The 21213-nt window shown below is 41.1% G+C and overlaps 1 protein-coding gene across 4 annotated transcripts in view; it reads right to left on the minus strand.

Annotated features, from left to right (window-relative positions):
- Window positions 1–21213, minus strand: part of Kek5 (leucine-rich repeat, immunoglobulin-like domain-containing kekkon 5 protein) — a 653304-nt gene that overhangs the window by 371086 nt on the left and 261005 nt on the right. The gene's annotated exons all lie outside the window — the stretch shown is intronic.

Consider the following 21213-nt stretch of genomic DNA (forward strand, 5'->3'; position numbering starts at 1 on the left):
TTATCATAACAATTGATTCAGATTAACTCTTTGCACTCGAAGCCATTTTAAGGTTAAATCGAAAATTGCTATTTCGAGCAACTGTAGTATAATACATAATATAATTTATCCATGTGAAATTGAGTCTTGTGACTCGCAAAACTGTTACGCTTTTAACAGAAGCGTCTTTAATAACGTCAACATTATTCTGTTAATTATATAACAATTTTCATTGGCGCTTCGTAGGCGCCACTCGGGTGCAAAGGATTAATTGATTCAGACTACCAAGTAGGGTAAAAAACTGATTTATAAACTAACCAATCGTTAAATTGTTAACAGTCGAAAAGTCACATTAATATAAATAACTACTGACATAAATAACTCTATAAATTAGACGAGTCACATTTGACCTAAACTAAATTATCCTACAGGAATCAGAGCTGATGAAAAAGGTGGTAAAATGTCGTACTAACAGAAATGGCCGGAGACTGCACGCGAACCTTTAAGGTCCAGTTTGTGCCCCGCGAACGTCGCGGCTGATCTGTTCATAAATATTTGCGGGCCAGATACAACGCCTGCCTGCAAACAGTAGCTGATATGTGCGACGCGGCGAACGGCTGTATACACGTACAATATACGGGAAATGCTAACACAGCGGCTCGGTCGCAGATGCAAAGCGCGCGCACTTGCGAGCAGAAAAAGGGAAGGAAAGGCACACGCACTCTTCTGGCTGAAAAAGGGAAGGAGAGGCACCCGCACTCTTCTGCCCGAAAAAGACTGATCTTTCAAGACATTTTCGCGGCGAATCGGCGGAACGAAAACTTCGCGCCAGTTTTACATTCATTTTTCCATTTTTCTACGTTTATTTCTGCGCAGCGCGGAATACGCCGTTACATCGAAACCGTGACCGCGAGAACCAGATTGCGTTCCCGTTAACAAAATTGACATTCTACGCGCAGAATCTTGTTGCGGGAACTCGCGGCCGTCGCACAAAATTTAATTCCAACGATTTTTAAATAAAATTGTGCTCGCTCGGCGCCGCGACGGACGGAAAAAGCTTTATTCTGTAAAAAGCAAACGGAGCTTTTGTACTGCTCCTGACCGACCAACAATACAAATTTCAAATTGCCAGACGGTACGTTTAGATGGACACGACCACCGGCAATTGGTTTATCAACAAAGAAAAGGAAACGCGGTACAGTTTACGTCTGTTTATGGTTGTTGTAGTAGATTTTTTGTGGAGATTTACGTGGCAATTTTTTGTAGAAATTTACGCGGAAATATTTTCGTGGAAATTTACGTTGAAATATTCTTGTGAAAATTTACGCGGCAATTTTCGTAAAAATTTACAGTTGTTTATAAAAGTTGTTCTAAAAATCATAATCAGGAAATGAAGGGGTTCCTGAGGTTATTTTGAGCAACTTTTTCCTTTGCGAAAATGCAATACGTCGCTTCGTTCGCGAGTTATTAACGAAAAACATTGACCAATGAGAGACGATAGGCGTCTCGCGTTAGCTGATCTAGCCTCTCATTGGTCACTGTTTTTCGTTAATATCTCGTTAACGATGGCTCGGAAACAATTTTTGAAAAGGAAAAAGTTGCTTAAAATGACCTTAGGAAGCCACCATTTTGTGGAATTACCATAATTTTGGAAATCATGCTGTAATCAATCTAAGCTACCTTATATAGCTTCTTCGAAGTATATTTTCGCGATCTAGCATAAATCGAAAACAGTATCGTCTTTACAATTGACTTAAATAAACTGAGACCACGGACTTTGTTTAAGTCAAACGGACTTTTGTTTAAACAATTTTCTTATATGAAATATTGCATGATGAAAATATTTTACGATGCGTCGCAATTGACATAAATTAACTGAAACCACGTACATTTGTGTGGAAAATTTTCTTGTATAATTAAAAATAATTTGCGGTGCGTCACAATTGACATAAATAATCTGAGACCACAGAATTCCGTTTAAAAAATTTTCTTACTCTATTAAAAATATTTTACGATGCGTCAAAATTGCCACAAATGAATTGAAACCGTCGACATCCATTTGGAAAATTTTCTCACGCGATTAAAAATATTTTAAAACATTTTTATGGCTCAGTTAAATTTGTATTTCTCTATCCAGTGACTTTTTATTACACTTTAAATAATTGCATAATTGACAAAACTCCGCTGTATCGCGCATTGTCAAACAACTCCACTCCAACGATTGCAATTCTCAGAAAAGCGTCGTTCCATTGTGCAGCGGCGGTATTAAAATTCTCCACGCGTTTGCAGAATCCCGTCATCTTAGAATTCGCGCAAGTCGCAAACGACTCCGCAGCTGCCATTCCTCTATTAAATAATCCGTCAAGCAATGTCGCAATTCGTCGACCGGCTATCAAGATGCCGACTTGTTACGGGGCCGCTCCTTCCCCCCACCTCCTCCCCCTCCCCTCCCATCCCTCTATCTATATAACGACGATGACGTTTTGATGTTTGTCGGACTGAAGATGAAAGACAGATACAGCGATATTAATTAAGCCTCCGCTCGCAAGTTTCTTTGCCCTCAAAGGCGGAATACTCCTGCTTTCCTCCTTTCCTCCTCCTCCTACGCCCCACCCCTCCTCCCCATACACTTTTTCTTTTTTTTCTTCGCGTTCTTGTACGGCAGCAGAGACGCTCAAAGAAGCGCGCGGAGTACATGCACGCCGAGCGGCGAGCGTAAACTGCCGTGAATTAGGTTGACGAGCCTAATGGTGCATCGAGTGCAACAGTGACGACAGTGTTCAAGCACTCGCCGGCAGTGCTAACGAGGTTTGATTATGCCGTCGCGCTGCCAACTGAACCGCTACGCGGCCGGTCACCGGCCGGAGTGAGTCTATCGACTCTTCCATGCGCGATCGAATAATTGTTATTTAATTCTGTGTTCTCTCTTGGCCGGTAAGGAGATCCTTTGGTACGGTGTTAGGAGCGCTGACATTTTGTTCCTTAATTTTGAGGTATGTACAGGGTAAGGTTATGAGACATAGCCATTTCAATTATAAATCTAATATAATTGTTCCAGCTTCTATTATTTCCATCGTATATAACAAAGTGTATTTTATACGTATGAAATTGATTCTTGCGACTCGTACCAACAGTTTCACAGTCAACAATTCTTATAAATTTAAACTATATTAATATACAAATTATTTTAGAACGTGATAGAATAATTTCAGGGGTGCCTCAGAGTCACCACTCGAGTGGAAAGGGTTAACCTTTATCAAGATTATTCTCCTTTTCATCGCCAACAGATGCGCAAAGTTATTATTATTATTATATTAAACTTCTTATCACTATAAATATTTTTCTTAAAAACGCACCAGACCAGCAACTGTTTCTACTCGCCATTATCAATAAAAACCTCTCCGTAAATCACTAATAAATTATCGATCTTCCTCAGTGCAACGTCACTAAAGACCCTTCTCCCCTTTCCCCCAATATTTTGTTTATTCGTTTAAGTAGCCGTTCCGCGTTTCACATCGATTCACCTCGGAAAATTCTGCCCCGTAGCCGTACCCTCACGTTTTCCATTGGGTTGGCATCTGCAGACTGAGATTACCACTTTAACGTAACGATTCCGTTTTCTATTTCCCTCTCCTTACAGACGCCACTCCAGTGTTTTGGATTATTGTCCTCCCGGGGACATCCAATTTTCGCCGTACTTGTTAAACCACCTTCGCGAGCGGATGCAACCGTGGGGGGGGGGATCTCTTTCCGGCGCATTCGTGTCATACTTGTCGCCGGCTGAATTTTCTGTGTGCGGCTCGATGATACGTGAAACATCGGTATCATGTAATATTGCAAGCGAGGAGGATGCGAATTTGTTTAAAAATTGTATAAAATGTAATATTAATATAATTGTATAAATTGTATTAGGATTTTATGGAATTGTATAATTGTAATAGGACATCCTATTAGGGACAGTATTAAGGACAAAACCTGACATAACCTAACAAATATTACTAATTGTACAATTATTGATATTATTAATTAATATCACTAATTTATACAAGATTTTAATACTATTAATAGGATGTCCTATTAATGACGATATCGAGGACAAATAAGTACTAATCAACGCAGCATGAAATGAGTCAAAAATTTTTTATAGAGTACAAATATAATTTATACACGATTCTATGCAAATATATACAATTTTAATAAATAATTTATCTCTTTGCACTCGAAGCCATTTTACCGCGAATTCCAACACAGTTTTCTCTGATCTACAGGATTTCTATTTTATACGATTTAACGCATTTTGTATTCGTATGAAATTGAATAATGCACAGTAGTTGCAATTTTTAATAATTTTTTAAACAGTGATAACTATGATAATTTATGAATTATTTTGTGACAAGATAGAATAATTTTTAAGGGTGACTTAGAGTTGCCACTCGAGTGCAAAGATTTATATATATGATTATATGCAATTTTATAATTTATATACAATTATATGCAATTATAAACAATTATATAATTTACATACAGATTATCTCGACCTAAACACCGACAGTCGCCTCTGAAAGGAAACCTTCGCGCAGCAGTCCCTTTTTTAAACAAATTTTCAAACACTGATAACAACATAACATCAATAATAAAAATTGTTCTACGATATAATGTCTCGAAATAATTTTTAAATATAATGACAATAATTTAAAAATTACTCCGAGACATCGTAAAACAATTTTTATTGGTACCTTAGAGTCACCACCATGTTAGTCACTCGAGTCGTCTCTCGTCGGCAAAGGGTTAAATATCAAGTGCCCTGCGCGCGTCCTTGCGGTTACAATTTGCTCGATCGTTAAATAACTCGTCGCCGGTGTAACCACGCGGCCCGTATCTTCGCGCGAAACTCCGTCCGTCCCTCGAACGAATTTTTAATATATGACGCGAGCAGACAGCCTCGGCTCGCCGTTATAAAGTGAGCCCTGTCATAGAAGGTTTCTGTTGCCAGACCCGACAAAATTGTCCAACGGATGACACGCGGACAGGATTCGCTTCCATCTTTTGTGTCTATGAAAAAAGCATCGCGTGCGTCGCGCCGGTCTATTCCTTCTTTTTCTTCCACTCCGATTGAATAAATGCAGTCGGCCGTGTGTTCGCTTGTGTATTTAGCTCAGATCTTCGAATATCTTCGGTGTCCGACGGGGGGATAGGTGTTCGCAGGCCGGTGGCCATTTCTATGGAGACGACCCATTCACCCGGACCTTTCGGTGGCCTCCGCACCATTCACTCGAACTTCATCCAGGCCCCCTTTCAGTTCGCGCACCACCTGGCCTCCTTTTCTAAGCCTATACACGGCCGAGAATGACGATGCACTTACGAGCTCGTTGGTCTAGTCAACCTTGATACCTGATACCGTCTACCTGGGTCCGGGGGACTCGAAACCTCGCCGTTGATCATCGAAATTTTCTGTCCGGTCAGTTCTTCGTTGCTTTTTGGGATTGGATGGGAGTACGTGATGGGTGTTTCGGATTAAACCTTTACGGTCGAGCGGTGCCTCGAATGACTAAGATGGTGGCGACTGTAAGGTGACAATAAAAATTGTTCTGCAATGCCTTGGAATAGTTCCTAAATTATTGTAGTTGTCTGGGCTTGAAAATTTATTAAAAACAAGCGAGTGCAGTGCGAGTCATGTGAATCAATTTAGTATGGATAAAATGCGATAAGCATATGATATAAAATGGTAAAATACTGTAGATTAGAGAAGGTGTGTTGGAATTCGAGGTAGAATGGCTTCAAGTCCAAAAGGGTTAATAACTTCCATATTTTTTTTCAAATTTTTAGCGTTTGTTTTTATAATGAAAAACTTGGTAATTAAGAGTTAATAAACTGAGTTAATAAACCTAAGTATTCTATCAAATTAAACCGCTCACATTTTCCACTTCCCACCTTAGGATCTACTGAATAAATGCAACAAAATTTCAAAATGACGTCCCCATTCTGTTCTCAGCCTAACTCCGCGATCAAACACAAAAATCACTCGTCTTAAAGCGTACAACATTTTATGCGCCCCGCACGCGCAATCTGGCAGAAGAAAGAAATCCTAATAAGGTGGACCGTGGCCAGGCACAGTGTTTGAAACCGCGCGAACCGAAAGACACAGAGACTTTACGGGACGGCGCGAAGTCCCCCCCGGGTTAGCTAGCCCTATTGTGCCGCGCCACAACACGTTCCCCAAAAATCCTTTGACCGTGGAGAGCCAGTGGTTCAAGAAACATAATTACACCGCCTCGAGTATAATTCAGGGACACAAAGAAAACCCTTCTCGGTCGCGACACGCTTAGCGGCGACTGCGAAACGAGCCACGACAAAATGGGGTGGTGGCCGGTGAACGATGAACGATTCCCGCACGGGAAAAATTACGAAAAGTCGGATCACCGAGGGGGAATACATCGATGAGCGGAACCCCCAAAGCCAACACATCCCCCCCCCCCCCCAAACCCAACACCCCCCCGAAACACAACACTCCACCCCCAAATCCAACACTCCCCCCACCGCACCGTTCCCTAAAGTGAGAGAGAGCGAGAGAGACAGTCAAAGGCGGAGACAGAAACAGAGAGACAACAGAGATAGAAACAGAGAGACAACAGAGACAGAGACAGAGAGACAACAAAGGCAGAGATTCAAAAACAGAGAGACAGAGAGACAACAGAGACAGAGATTCAAACACAAAGTGACGACAGAGACAGGGATTCAAAGACAAAGTGACGACAGAGACGGGGATTCAAAGACAAAGTGACGACAGAGACAGAGACAGAGATTCAGAGACAAAGAGACAGAGATTCAAAGCAGAGACAGAGAGACGACAGAGACAGAGAGAGAGACTACAAAGACAGAGACAGAGAGACAACAAAGACAAAGAAACAGAGACAGAGAGACAACAAAGACAAAGAAACAGAGACAGAGAGACAGAGATAGAGGAACAACAGAGACAGAGTTTCAAAGACAGAGATCGAGAGACATCAAAGACAGAGAGACAACAGAGACAGAGAGACAACAGAGACAGAGATTCAAAGACAGAGACAGAGGGACGAAGACAGAGAAATAGAGTGTCAAGATCAGAGACAGAAACAAAGGCAGAGATGCAAAGACAGAGAAACAAGGATGCAGAGAGAAAGACAGAGAAGGAACGAGACAAGGATACAGAGAGAAAGACAGAGAAGAAAAGAGAACAGGATACAGAAAGAGAGACAGAGAGAGAGAGAGGTGGGGGTAAGAGGAAGACGAGGCGACTGCAGGACGCGGTGGGCAGCCGGAACGGGCGTGGCGGTAGACGAGAAGGAAACTCCGCTTTGACGTTTGACCGTGGCAGCTGCCAGGTATTTCGAGAATTCCGCAGACATTAGCCGGGGCGGTTCTGTAATACAGCTTCGTATGCAGCTACAGCCGAGAAAGCGCGCTGGCCGGCAATCCAAACCCGGCGGACCAGCGGGAGCCAACTTCTGAAGTATTTCGTCCCGGGTCGGTTAACTTGGGAGGCGCGGCCGTAGCTACGATCGGACCGCACACCACGTGGTAATTGCCACCTCGTGTGGCCACCTTGCAAATATCATTGCCCGGCGGAATTGACCGGGCTTCTCTACGTGCACCGCGAGCAAGATTACGGGTTATCCTTAATGAAGGTCACTCGATATCCACCCACGGAGAGAACTCCATCTCTCTCTCTCTCTCTCTCTCTCTCTCTCCCTCTCTCGCTCTACTCGCCGTTAATATTCCGTCGACTCCGAGATGCTATCCGGTGATACGGGACCGCAGCCGCCTATTGGAACTGGACTAACGAGGGCGACACCCAAACTGCAGAACCTGACTTATCAATGAACGATCCACTTCTGTGACACGCACTGAAGCTATATTCGCGGCTTTGACCATTTCATCGCGTTCGTCGCAATGCTCTGCCTAGGTTGAAGAAGAATTTTTGATGTTGTGGAAGTCGTTTTCTGAGGATGAAAGATAGAATGGTGATATAAAATACTGAATGACTGAGATAGGTGGATGGTTGCTGTCTATGACACTTGTTAGCAGGTGGATTCCTTTCTCGGAAGGTACTTGATATTATTCCTGTTTCAATATATGCCATCGAAATTGTTCTACTAATATTCCTGTGTCTGAGACAAGGCCTGCTAGGTAGCTTTAGTAATTAGTCCTTTAGTGGACCTAGGTCCAGAGTTGCAATATTAAGATCGCCATAGATGTTTAGAGAGTGTTTGGGCAGATTCGAGTGATCTGGGATCATTGCTTAGGTTCCTCTTAGGAAATAAAGAAAGAGAGGGAATGAGCAAGAATGAGACGCAAAGTAAAACAGAGTATGTAACAGAGAGAAAGAGACTGGTAAGGGTGGAAGAGGCAAGGCGGAAAGTCGAAGCCTTCGAAGGAAAATCGTCACCCCGCCATTGCTGAGTTTTGTCACTATACCTGCCATAGTATAGTCAACACTATAAAACACTAAATCAACAAGACAGGTATGTAGACAGTGTCTAGGCAGCTTCGCCCAACCTAGGGTCATCATTGGGTTCCTCGAAGTCCTTCCTCTCCAAAAGATAGACAGCATCGCTGAGTGAAAGAGCAGCTTAGAAACTGTTACACGAAACGCGAGGTAACAAGAACCACGGTCTGCCGAAGGCTCGTTAAAAATTCCAGCGTAAAAGTTGCGTTGCTTCTCCCTTCGCAAGACGCGCCCCGCTTTAATTATGGTCTCTGAATGGGGTCGGTGAAACAACGAGGGAGGAGCGACTAATTCGTTACTTTTAAGTTTAAATCGCGCGCAGCTGCGACTGGCGCGCGTCGCAGTCGAGAAAGAGTTAGGGAAAATTAAATCGACCGTGGCGGTGTCGATGGCGTGTTTTATAGCGCAAATATCTAAAAACCAATTGCAATTTTAACTAATTGGAAAACTAATTCCTTTGACATTGTTTTTAAATATTTAAAGCACCCACGCCGTCTTTGGTCTGTGGGAACGCGTGCCTGTTGCATGCAGCTTTATAGCGGGGATGATTATGTGTACTGTATTTTAATATATATTGTATAATATACTGTATTGTGTATACTATAATATTGTATACATTATAACGTATTATATATAATTATGTCAAACGAGACATATGTGCGAGCACTTTGAATACTTTGAATACAAAGAAATTGGTTTTCTTATCAATTAAATTAATATATAATATATAAAATAACAACATAATATAATATATAATATATATTTATAATTAACGATAAGTGCAACAATAACAACAAATAATATATACCCGAACGCGTGATCCATTTATTACACTTATTACCACCTAAAACAAAACTCTAATAAAATTGAATAAATAATCGCTCACCGACTATATAAAAAACTATTAATTTTAACTTTTAATAACAGTTGTCAACAACACCTACAAATTATTCTCATAGATGCATAAACGCAGCCACTTTAAATTCTTCAATTTATACAATTTTATCTAAATACCTCGAAGAGTCACGTGTCATCTTCAACAATGGCGAACGCAAGATAACCGTACCGCAGAGTGAGAAATTGTTTATACGAATATCCATCGGATTCGCGGCCGAGCGGTGACAGTGATATTTCCGTGAAAAGCGGCCGAGTGCATTCGACGTTCAGAAAAAACGATTTTTTTTCCGCTCTTTAGCCGCGCGCGCGCGCGGCGGCGGCGGCGGTGAAACCTCGACCCCGTGAACCGGCGATGTCACATTTTCGATGAGGATGTCCGCGTATCGAGCCCGTTATTCACGTTCGGATTCATTGCGTTCCCGGTGTACCCCGGGTATAATAAGCGCGCCACGGTTTTTTAACGCGGTGAAAGCCGCTGGGAAGTCGCCGGTGAAAAACCAACCGGAAACACGAAGGGAGCGGAGGGCGGAGGGGGGGTCGAGCCGCGACCCGGTAAATGCGGCCCAAATTCGAGCGAATGATGCGCTGCATTATGCTTGTAATGCCGCCACTCGGAAACGAAAGCGTTATTCGGTGAATAATGTTATCCGCGGGCGTAATTCTACGACGCATAAACTGCACCGGCGGACTGTTAATCCTTTGTACTCGAGTGGTGACTCTGAGGCACCGCTGAAATTGTTACAGCACGCTTGAATGTAATTTTTATATTATGAAAAATTAGATTTCCAAACTTTCCCAAAATGTTTAACAATCCAGAAACAGGAGATACTTAAGGTCGTTTCAAGCAACTTTCTCCTGTGAAAACATTTTCTCCGAAGCATCGTTAACAAATTATTAACGAAAAACATTGACCAATGACAGACAAGTATAGCTATCGCGAGGTATCTGAGCCAATCGGCGCAAGTGGGTGTCATCCAGCGATTGACACAGCCGTCTAGCACCGGCTGTATCTCTTCTCTCATTGGTCACTGCATTTCATTAATAAATAATTAACAACGTCTCGGAGAACATTTTTGCAAAGGAAAAATTTACTTCAAATCACTTCAGCAATCTTTTCATTTCTCTATTCTAAGTAACTTATGACACCCTGTATAAAGTGTCTGAAAAAATCGAAGGGTTTAAATAACACCGGCTGTAATAATAAAAAATGGGCAAATTAATTTTTGCCTTGTTCGCCGATGTGAATACCCGGGCCATTTGTTGGCGATATTGTCCCCGCGTAATTTGGAATTCAAAGTAACGAAACGCGCGCCGAGCAATTTTCTCGTGCAAATGTAATATTACATTTCATTGATATTGGTAATTGCCGCCCGCGGCGGGAAAATAATCGATTGCCTTAACCAGTAATTATGTGCACACTTGTGGCGCAGGGACGGAATTTGAATAAAGGTGTAAGCGAACGAAACAACGACAACTGGACCGTTGAAAATTAATATGTTTATTTCTTTACGCGGAATGGTAAAACTGACAGCGAACTCGCGCGATTCGCCCGGTAAAATTTTCAGACACCTCTCTCTCTCTCTCTCTCTCTCTCTCTCTCTCTCTCGTCGCTCGCATTATTCACAACAATCGAAAGAATTACTTAGTACACTTTAATAATTGTTTGTAATTTTCCGCGGCGGACCGTCGAACGGGTTGCGTTATTATTTCGTTTTAAATTCGGTCGCCGGACACAAAAAGCGTTTATTATTTAATGACGTATGTTAGTAACGGGCGGCGCACAACTTTTCCATTTCGTTTCATTATTCAACAATGCCGTTTTCCATTTTTAAGAAGCGCGCAAAATTTATTCCATCGGCGGCCGCAAAATTTGCAACGAAATATTCTCCGGCCGTGCAGCGGAATAAAATCCGCGAAATCTCTGTCTTTTGAATATAGCAAGATTTATTGAAATCATCGCTGTCGAAGCCTGACGCGTTAACAATTTATTAAAAACGTATTATATTTTCGTTCTCTCTCGCGCAATGCAATTGTAAAATTTGCAAATAATTTTTTCAGCGTATGCAATGATCGATCGTTGACGCACGAGTAATATACAATTGATGGAATAAAATATATATTTACCGTGGAAATTGAATGATAAAAATTGTTATTGCTATAAAAAGATTTAAGAAATGAGCGATTCAGTATTTGTATAAAACATGGATAAAAATCAAAAGGATAAGAAGAATAAAAAAAGTAGAAATAATTAATTGTTAGCAGGTTAGAATTAGATTGATAGGTTATGTTAGATAATTTTGACATAAATCATTCATTAGGAGACTCATAAAAATATTTTACAATCATTTTTGACATATAAATAATTCCTTTTCAACAGAAATATACATCTATACTGAATGGCAATATTTTTGAACATAATATTTATAATTGACAGTAATATTAAGGCATGTTAATTTAACAAATAATATTAATTTAAGAACCCCATACAAAGCATATGGAACCTAAATATTTCTTTATTTACAACATTGATAAGCTTTTCCCATATTTTCAAAGTATTTATTAAAATATTTATCATCTCCCTTTTTTATTTTTAACATTTTCAACTAAATTCTTGTAATCCATTTAACAAAATTCTATTTAAACATAAAATCTATATACAATATAATAACCGCTTCTATATTAATTATTAATTCACACAGCCCCAACAAATAACACAATTACACTAATCCCCATAAACACAAAATATGTACACGTATATTTTATTAAGCAAAAAATGCATTATATCAAATATTAACGAATTCGCCAGAAAAATGTTAAATCACTCCATAAACGCCGCCAACTATACACCCTATACACCCTGTATCGTTCCAAAGCGATACGAACACCATATCCGACCCCCACAACGCAATTAATCCCCCCCCCCCCGTTTCAGCTCCTCATAAGAACTCCTCATTAATTCCAAGATACAACCAGAAACAGGCAAGTTTCAATGAACGAGAGGCCGGAGTTCTTCGGTTAATTTTCCCGTACTATGTATACACGGAATACTTCTCCGATTCATTAATGCTCATCCGTATGTTTACTTCACGGACTAAAACAGAAGAAGAAGAGCGAAGAGGAGCGAATAACGCAGAAAGAAGAATATTGCATCAAAAAGCACAGTCGAAACGGAGTTCCTTTAATTAAAGCCTCACGTCTCGAACAGCGAGTTAAACGATATTTGCGAGACGGGAGATAAACGTCGGGAACATCCCCGCTTAAAAAGGCGGAAGGATGCAACGGCGTAAGATCACGGGGCGCAAAAAGGGTAGAAGCGATTACAGGGGCGTAGGTACGAAAATAATCCGGGTAACGATGATTGTATGCAAATGACGCTGGGCCGCAAGGTTATATAAGACATTCCGCGTGGGCGCCGCGAAATTGATACCGCGCGCGCGAAGAGTCGGCTCGCGCGCGCGGACTGTTCCGTGTTTGGCCAAGGACCGGAAATTACGGCCGCCACTGTTTTCCTAATTTCGGACACGAATGAAACCCCGGTGACGACGGCCGATACGAGGCCACCGCCGCCGCCGTGTTCTCGTTATAACTAATCTGCCCCCGGGCCGTGCGCGCGCGTCAATTAAACGGATCCGACGACCCCGAAAACGGTAATTACCCAATTAAAATGTGTCACTAATTCAGACACCCGGCGCCCGTCTATTACAATTAAGCCCGTGGAACGCGGAAGAACGGAGGAATCGACACTGTTCAACGTGACGAATCATCCGGTCTCCTTTGATACGGAACCGGTCGGCCGTCGATTTCCAAATTAATGATACGAGAGCCGATAACGCGATATTAATTACGATCGGCGCGACCATCTTCGATGTTTCTATTCCGTTCGCGTTACAATTTCGATCGAGGCTGAGGGGGTTGGATTGGGGGGGGGGGGGGGGGCACGGGCCACGCTGCTGTTTAATTGCACGGTCGAAAATTCGACGCAACGTATGATTAATTAAAACGGGATTTAATTCTCGATTCGACGAAGCGTCCGCCCGGAACGCGAGATTCCCGAATTGGTAAAGGGTTAACTTCGTTTTAGTCGCGACGCGTTCTACGGCGATGTTTAGGCGAATCCAGACCAAGGTCGTATGGTAGACATCGGCGACGAAGAGACTTTGCTTCGTTTTTCATTTCTACGAATTTGCCGGGCGGATCTCGCTTTTCGTTTCACGGCGGAGTCGAATAATCGTTATCAACTCTCGGGTAGTTAAAGCGAACGATCTCGAACGCGCGTGGATTTAGTGTGGAACGCTTTTTAAAAGCTCGCGTGACGGTTTACGATGCTCGAGCAATGAGAGTTAAGGTTCCTTTTTTCTTTTTCTCGTCCCGGCGACACTATAATGAAGTGCTTAAAGGTCGGATGATAATCTGTCGAATGTCTGGGCTCGCGCGCGCCGTCGTAAAGGCGCGGGCGTTGCGATACCCAATCTTCTCTCTCTCTCTCTCTCTCTCCGAAAACCTTTCGCTTTTTATGTGGAACATTACCGGCGTATTCGACACATAATTCCGACAACGTAGCTCCGTGCTACTCGTCCGTCCGAATCGGGTAATTTCAGGCAGTGAATCGAATTTTTTTAATTCAACAGCTATTGTGAAACATTGTTTATAAAATTTCTCTTAACTTTTAACTTTAATTTAGATACTCGTTGATAAACTCATACTGCTCGTTATCCATCACTACTGTCATTATTAATTTAGAACAGTATATTTATTAGTTTTTATAATAGCTTTAAAAGTGTCTTATACTTATACCTTTGTTATTTATGTAATTTCCAATGAATATAGAAAAATTAGCGTCACTGTTTCTATTCTCAATTTCGTTCTTAATAATAGTTTTTATGAGCCTTTTTCCAAACCCTGGTAATACCGTGAAATTTAGCTTTTTCGCTCGGCACTAAGAGGGTTAACCATGAATCTGATTACAATTTAGCACAGTTTCTACAACCAACAATATATTAACCCTTTGCATTCGGCTGTCCCCTCTCAGGGGACATCGTAATTCTAGTATATGACTAAACATTAAAGTTTATTAGCGAATTGCTATTATTCCTCGATGTCTACAAATTCATATAAATCGAATATTATTATAACAATATTATATAAACATATATATCGTATACTATGTAATAATATTATTGTTAATAAGCGCCGGTAGGTAACATCCGTGATGACGCCGAGTGCTGAGGGTTAAGACATCGACACATTATACTGTATAGTATATACAACATGCAATATACAATGTAGCATATGCAATACACAATATACAGTATATTATATAGAGTATGAAGTGTACTATACAAGTGTATACAATACATTAAACTATATAGTAAATACAACTTACAATATACTATATACAATATATAAGATCCTGCATACAATATACCATGTACAATACACTATATGTAACAGAATGCTCACCTTACACCCACGTCCCCAAAAAAATCCACAAAATAAAAACGATGCACTCCCTTAAACACAAAGAGTCACACTAGCAAACACAGAGAGTCACACACTTAAACACAGAGCATCACCCACTCAAACACAAAGAGTCACACACTCAAACACGAAGAGCCACAAGCGCGCGCGATCACAGCGCGCACTAAATTCCACGCGCGCAGCCCGATCGTCGTCGCGTTCGCGGGCGTGTAAGTCACGCGATCGCGCTCGCGTTTCTCGAGACACCGGACCAAAAACTGAGCAGAAGAACCGCGCGGCGCGGGAAACGGTCGGCCGCCGGGCGGGATCGTTAGACCGTTAACGAGGATAAATCTCCGTCGGAGTGGCACACTCCCTCTCTCTCTCGTCCGGTGTACGCGGCGCGCGAAGATCGGAATGGCGGTCGCTCGGGCGCGGACCCTTGTTTCCGCGGGGCCGAGCAAAAAAGGCGAAGCGCATTCCGGCCCCGGGTTTCCCGGATTCCGGCACGCCTGCATTTCACGCCGACGGCCCCCCCATGTAAATCTCCGCTACGACGAGGGGGGGGGGGGGGGGGGGGGGGGGACGTTCTTATCTTCCGCGCGGATATAAAGCTACGCCGTTCGCCGTCCAAACTAGACTCTCCCTCTCTGCCGCGTCGAGCAGACCGGCGATCCTCGAGGTGCGAAACGGAGACAAAGTCAGGGGAGGGGGCGGTGGTGGGGGGACGGCGAATGCCGCGCGGAGAAATAAGGCCGTCCGTACCCCCATTTATTCCACGGTCACGGAGAAAACGAAACAACGTCGCCCGGACCCCACGGTTTCCGCATCGTCGACGAGGACGAACGGACGTCTCACGGTCCTACGGCTACATGAAAATCCCATACTCGTAGCTCTCGCACCTTCTCGCACGGAGCCGGAGCTGTGTAAAGGTTACCCCACAACTGCTCTCGCTGCTGCTAGTCTTGCTGCTCCGGGTCAGAGGTGAACACTATTTTCTGCTTACTTTGCTAATTGGTTCGTGACCGTTTGAGTGCTGGATCATGCTGCTCTTGAGGTGGGTCGGGAGCCTCGTATGTCAAACTGTGATTGTAATAGGGTGAGACGTGCTTGCTGGGAGGATTTTAGGGGATGGGGAAATCTTGATGGGGAATTATGGCTGCGGGTGTTTAATAGTTTTTGAGATAGTGAGGTTACTTTTGATAGGATTTATTTGGGTTGGTTTTGTACTTGAATGGGGTCTCTTGAGATATTTGTTTTTTATGGTTTAGGGTAGGTTTCAAAGATTGATTTCTTTTATTCGTAGTTAATAATTATTTTATTAATTGGTTTCGATGTTTTAATATATTGTTGGTTGTAGAAACTGTGTTAATAATAAAAACCAGTAAATATACTGCTCTAGATTATTAATGACAGTAGTGATGGATAATTAAATTATCATGTTATTATGTTGTTAAATTAAAAAATTGTATAATAATTTGGAATAAAATTTAGATTATTCAGTGAATAATTATCTCCTCTGCAGTAAATATCCACAATAAATTAAAAACTGAATGAAACATTATAAATAATTATTGAGCTTCAAGGTAAAATTTATAATGTTTTACAAATGTATCCACTTTAAAAAATTGAATAAACTATACGTAATATTTAAATTTAATTACTCGTGTCAAAAAAATGTTATTTCCAGAAATTAAATGAAATTTCGTAAACAACAACATTGAATTATTAAAGAGCTAATTACACTGGTATTCTCAAATTTACCCATCCTACACTGTTTAAATTTAACAAAGCCCCATATCACCCTCATACTCGATCCCATGGAACACAAACAACCCTCTAACAATTTTCCCGGATTTTTGCACGAGAAACGACCCCAATTCCTCCGTTCGACTTTTCGAAACAAAAACGGTCCGCGTCGCAGAGCGCGGAATGCGCGGCTGCGGTTTCGCGAAGTACCGGAAGTCGATCGGAAACGTCAACTCGCGCTATCGGCCGGGAGTAGTTACCTGTCAATACACAGCGTTGAAGTATCTTCAAAGAGATCACCGGAGGAAATCCTGAACCAATACTAACCGATGCCAGGCGGTGAAAAGCTTATCGACGCATGTAGTTCAATTGTGGTTTATCAAGCGGCCTTTCGACAAGACGTGCACGAGTGGAAATCGATCTTTAAGGGCTTGGCAGCGGGGCACACACACACACAGACACTGTAGTATATTGTACTTCGTCAGAGATAAGTTCTTCGACGAGTCCAAAATTCGACTCGCTCACAAAAGGCTTCGTTATTTCGTCCAGCGAAACGCTATCGATTTCAGGTACTGCGCTCGTTTCACAATCGAACGCGATATTATCTGGCTGAACACGCGGGTCATCTTTTGAGCTTGTATCTACTGGTATATCTCCATTCCAAATTTCAATATCGTCCGTTTTGCACTAGATGTGGGTGATTATGTAAGAGTCCCTTTAACCCTTTCAGGAAATTTCGCGGTGATCGATTCCGTTTAATGTGATATGGTATATTGCAATGTAATATAATATACAATATTGTACTAGATAATATGGTATAGTATATTATAATGTACTATAATGTACTACAATTTACTATAATTTACTATAGTTCCGTTTAATATGATATGGTATATTGTAATGTACTATAATGTATCACAATTTAGTATAGTCTAATGTAATGTAATATAATGTACAATACAATATAGTATAGTATATTATAATGTTCCACAATTTAGTATAATGTACTACAGTGTACTATAATATAATATACAATATTATACAATGTAATATAGTATAGTATATTATAATGTACTGTAATATGCTATAGTATATTATAATATAATGGTATTAATATAGCATTAACTCATTAGTACAGTATACTATTTTATTACTATAACTATAGCATTATACATATAAATAATATTTTATTTTTTCACACTATACCAATTACCACTAAATCCGTTTCTACCACCCCAAATATAGCACTCGTAGTACCCCAAATAAATCGCAAAACGCTATCGCGATGCACCAAAATAAATTCTAAAATAAAATAGAGAAAAGGGTTCCCGTTTCAGAAAAAATAGCATTTCGAAAAAAGCGGAGGTCCAAGGATCATATTTCAGCCGTAAAAATCGATAGAGCAGCGCGAAGAATTATGGCAACGAGAGAGACAGGTCGTGCAGGGGTGCATTGCAGATGGTAGCGCGAAATTGTCGCCGTCAACGCGGCGTGCGTTCTCGCAGGCGGAGACCTGCTTTATTAAACTCGCGGAAACTGTTCCATTTAAAATTACATCCGGATTAGTCGGAGGTAAGTGACTGGCCGTGGGGCATCCGAACACCGAGCGCACAGAGGCGCGGCCGAATGAGAGCTTCTTCCGCGAGCGAGCAAGTTTCGGTCGCCGTGTTTCGCGGATCGGGACCGTGTACACGTCGGCGAACTCGGGCGCCCGCTGCTATTCGGTTACACGCTTAATTATCCTCGACTGGTTGGCGAGTCCCCGTCGACGCGGCGAGAAACGCTCGCGCGTATAGTCTCGCTCTTCTTAGCCCGGATCGTTTCGCAGTGCCGTAATGCCCGGTCCAATTAGCTGACCTTTGTCTACGCGTAATGGACGAACTTATGGTCGCCGGGCCCCGAATGTACCGAGGCGACTACTCTGCGCTGGAATTTCAATCTACTTTTCGCTCGGATGAAAAACCGATTATGTCGCGGACTGGTCCGCGTTGATTCGATAGCGAATTGTACTATGATATCCTGTGTTCTATAGGGTGTTTTAAGGTTATGGTGTTGTGGGGAATGGGCGGTTTTTAGGGTTGTTTGAAGCAACTTTTTATGGTCTTTTAAGGCGACGATATGGTTTTCTTTGAGAATTATTAAAGAAAAAAAAGAGATCAATGGAAATTGTTATGTAAATTATATTGAAGAATTACTGTGACGGAAACTATACAGTATCTAAATAGATTTAATATTTTTATTCATACCAAATAATTGATATTAATAAATTTAATTATTATTTTTAGGTTCAGTGTTGAGCGAAATTTCGAACTTCCAAATTCCAATTTTCCTGTACAATTTTATTAATAATTTATTTAATAATTTAAATATTATACTAGAAAAATTCCTCGTGATAATTATAAAGTAGAAACCTTCTAAATATTTATAAACATGCAGATTGTCTCGATTTTTGTTATTATTGTTCTTTAGGTTCGATGTTAAGCGAAATATCGAACTCCAAAATTCTAGTTTTCGTATACAATTTTATAATATTTAAAATTTTTAAATATTGTACTAGAAAAATTCCTCGTGATAAATATAAAGTGGAAATCTCCTAAATTTATATAAACTTGTAGATTGTCTCCCAAATTCCAATTATCCTATACAATTTAAAAATAATCAAAATATTATTCTATAAAAATTCATCATAATAAATATAAAGTAAAAATATCCTAAATTTTTATAAAAATACAGATTGTCTCGATTTCGAAGCGTTTGCTTGTGCGATGAACGGATAGAGATCGTTAGCCCGCTTATTCCTAGACTGCGGTTCTTCGCGCAACTTCTCTGACGAAAATAGCCGCGCAAGCTATAAAACGGAGGAAACTGTAGAACATTGTCATATCCTGTTCAACTAAGTCAAACTAATAAACAGAGAGCTAAATTTCTATACGATCGCGGCGGTTCTCGGTGTTCTAGAAAACGTTGATATTGCTTCAAGACCCGCGTCGCGAATAAGAGGAGAATACTTTGTGGAATTCGAAGAATTTTATTCCGCGATTTGTCTCCGATAAAATTGATATTTGAAGCAATATTAGTCGATGTTAATAATTTATAGTAACTTCTATTAATATTTAGACAGTTGCTAAGACAAAATAGGGTTCTTAAAACTAAAGCTAAATTGTTTAAATTTCTCTATATTATAGAGAAAGTAGTATATTAGATAATGATTAATATACTTTGTTACAATTTTGCTACTATTTTCAATAATAAAATTAAATAAAAAACTGTCGCTTTTGAACTTTTTTATCTGAGCTTGTAATAATAATTTCGAAAATTTGTTGCAATGCAAAGTTAAGTTATAAGCGTTGAAAGATTTGCAAAACCAAAGATTAAACTGCAATTGTTGCGATCTTTAGTTTAAAAAAAAAAAAAAAAAATAAGAGTATTTATTTCTCTTTTACCCTATAAGTAATAACATAATTGTAATTTTCATTACAGGCTCAGATATAAAAATTAAAAATTAAAACTAACAAGTAAGAACAAAATTGTAATTTTCACTAATACTCAGATATAAAAATTAAAAACCGAGACAATTCACTTCTCTTTTACAATTACAACGAAAATTGCCACAACCTACTAAAACTATTACATTAATCCCTCTACTATGTAATTAACTATAGTCAAATTCTGATTACATTATACCGTTCCAAAAATCGTCGGAACATTAGCGCGAATCATAGTGCGTCGAATCAGCGAATGGGACAGCGTATCCCTAATCGTCCTCAAGGATAGATCCGTGTTGTCGTAGGAAATCATGGTGCCGTGGAACCGACGTCGGTTTAGCTCGCCGTCCGCCGTTCCCCGTTAAACGTCACGCGTCCTTCTATCAATCCTGCCTCGTCAGTTCGATTATCCCCGGTGTCAATCGCGGCGATCTACGAGCGTTTATGCGTCTGTCCGCCAGGGATAGGTTTCGCCCACTGATTGGCTGTAAATAATCGCGCGCGCGCGCGCGCTCGCGGCCGGGTCTTCGGCTCGTTTATCATCCCGGCCCGGCCGGTTCAAGATATTACATTGATTCGCCGGAGAGTGTCTACCATTCGGCGCTTTCAACTTTTCGAATAAATTACCGGGCTTCTCCACGGCCACCGACGCGCCCCTGTCTCAGACGTTGATAAGTGGAGACGTGTGCGATCCTCTCGCGCGCGGAAAAATCGTCGCGTCGATCGCGGGGCTACTTTTACGGAATATTTTACCGGGGATACTTTGGAAATATCGGCGCTTTTTCGCTTTTAAATTCTTTCGGTGAAAGCAAGTCGAAAGATGGGTCATCAGGTTTCAAGCATTAATAAAGGGACAAATGAGTAAATAAATAAACCTCGTCGTTGGGATTTTAAAATTAAGAAAACTATAGCTTGGAAAATATAATTCAAAAGATGGATTATCTAGTCTAAGGCATTGATAAATAAATGATAATTGATAAATAAATCGACTTATTCATTATAATAAATATATATTATTTCCACCGAGTTTAGATTTTCATCTCGCGACAATAGAAATAGCAACCCCGTCGATTCTGCGAACAGAAGGGACACAAGCGTTCGCATCCCCGTCGTCGCACACGGGCGCGGTTGTCGTCACGGCACGGTCGCCGGCAATCAGCC

The sequence above is a fragment of the Augochlora pura genome, chromosome 2 (genome assembly GCF_028453695.1).
Source record: "Augochlora pura isolate Apur16 chromosome 2, APUR_v2.2.1, whole genome shotgun sequence".
In the NCBI taxonomy this organism is placed as follows: Eukaryota; Metazoa; Arthropoda; class Insecta; order Hymenoptera; family Halictidae; genus Augochlora; species Augochlora pura.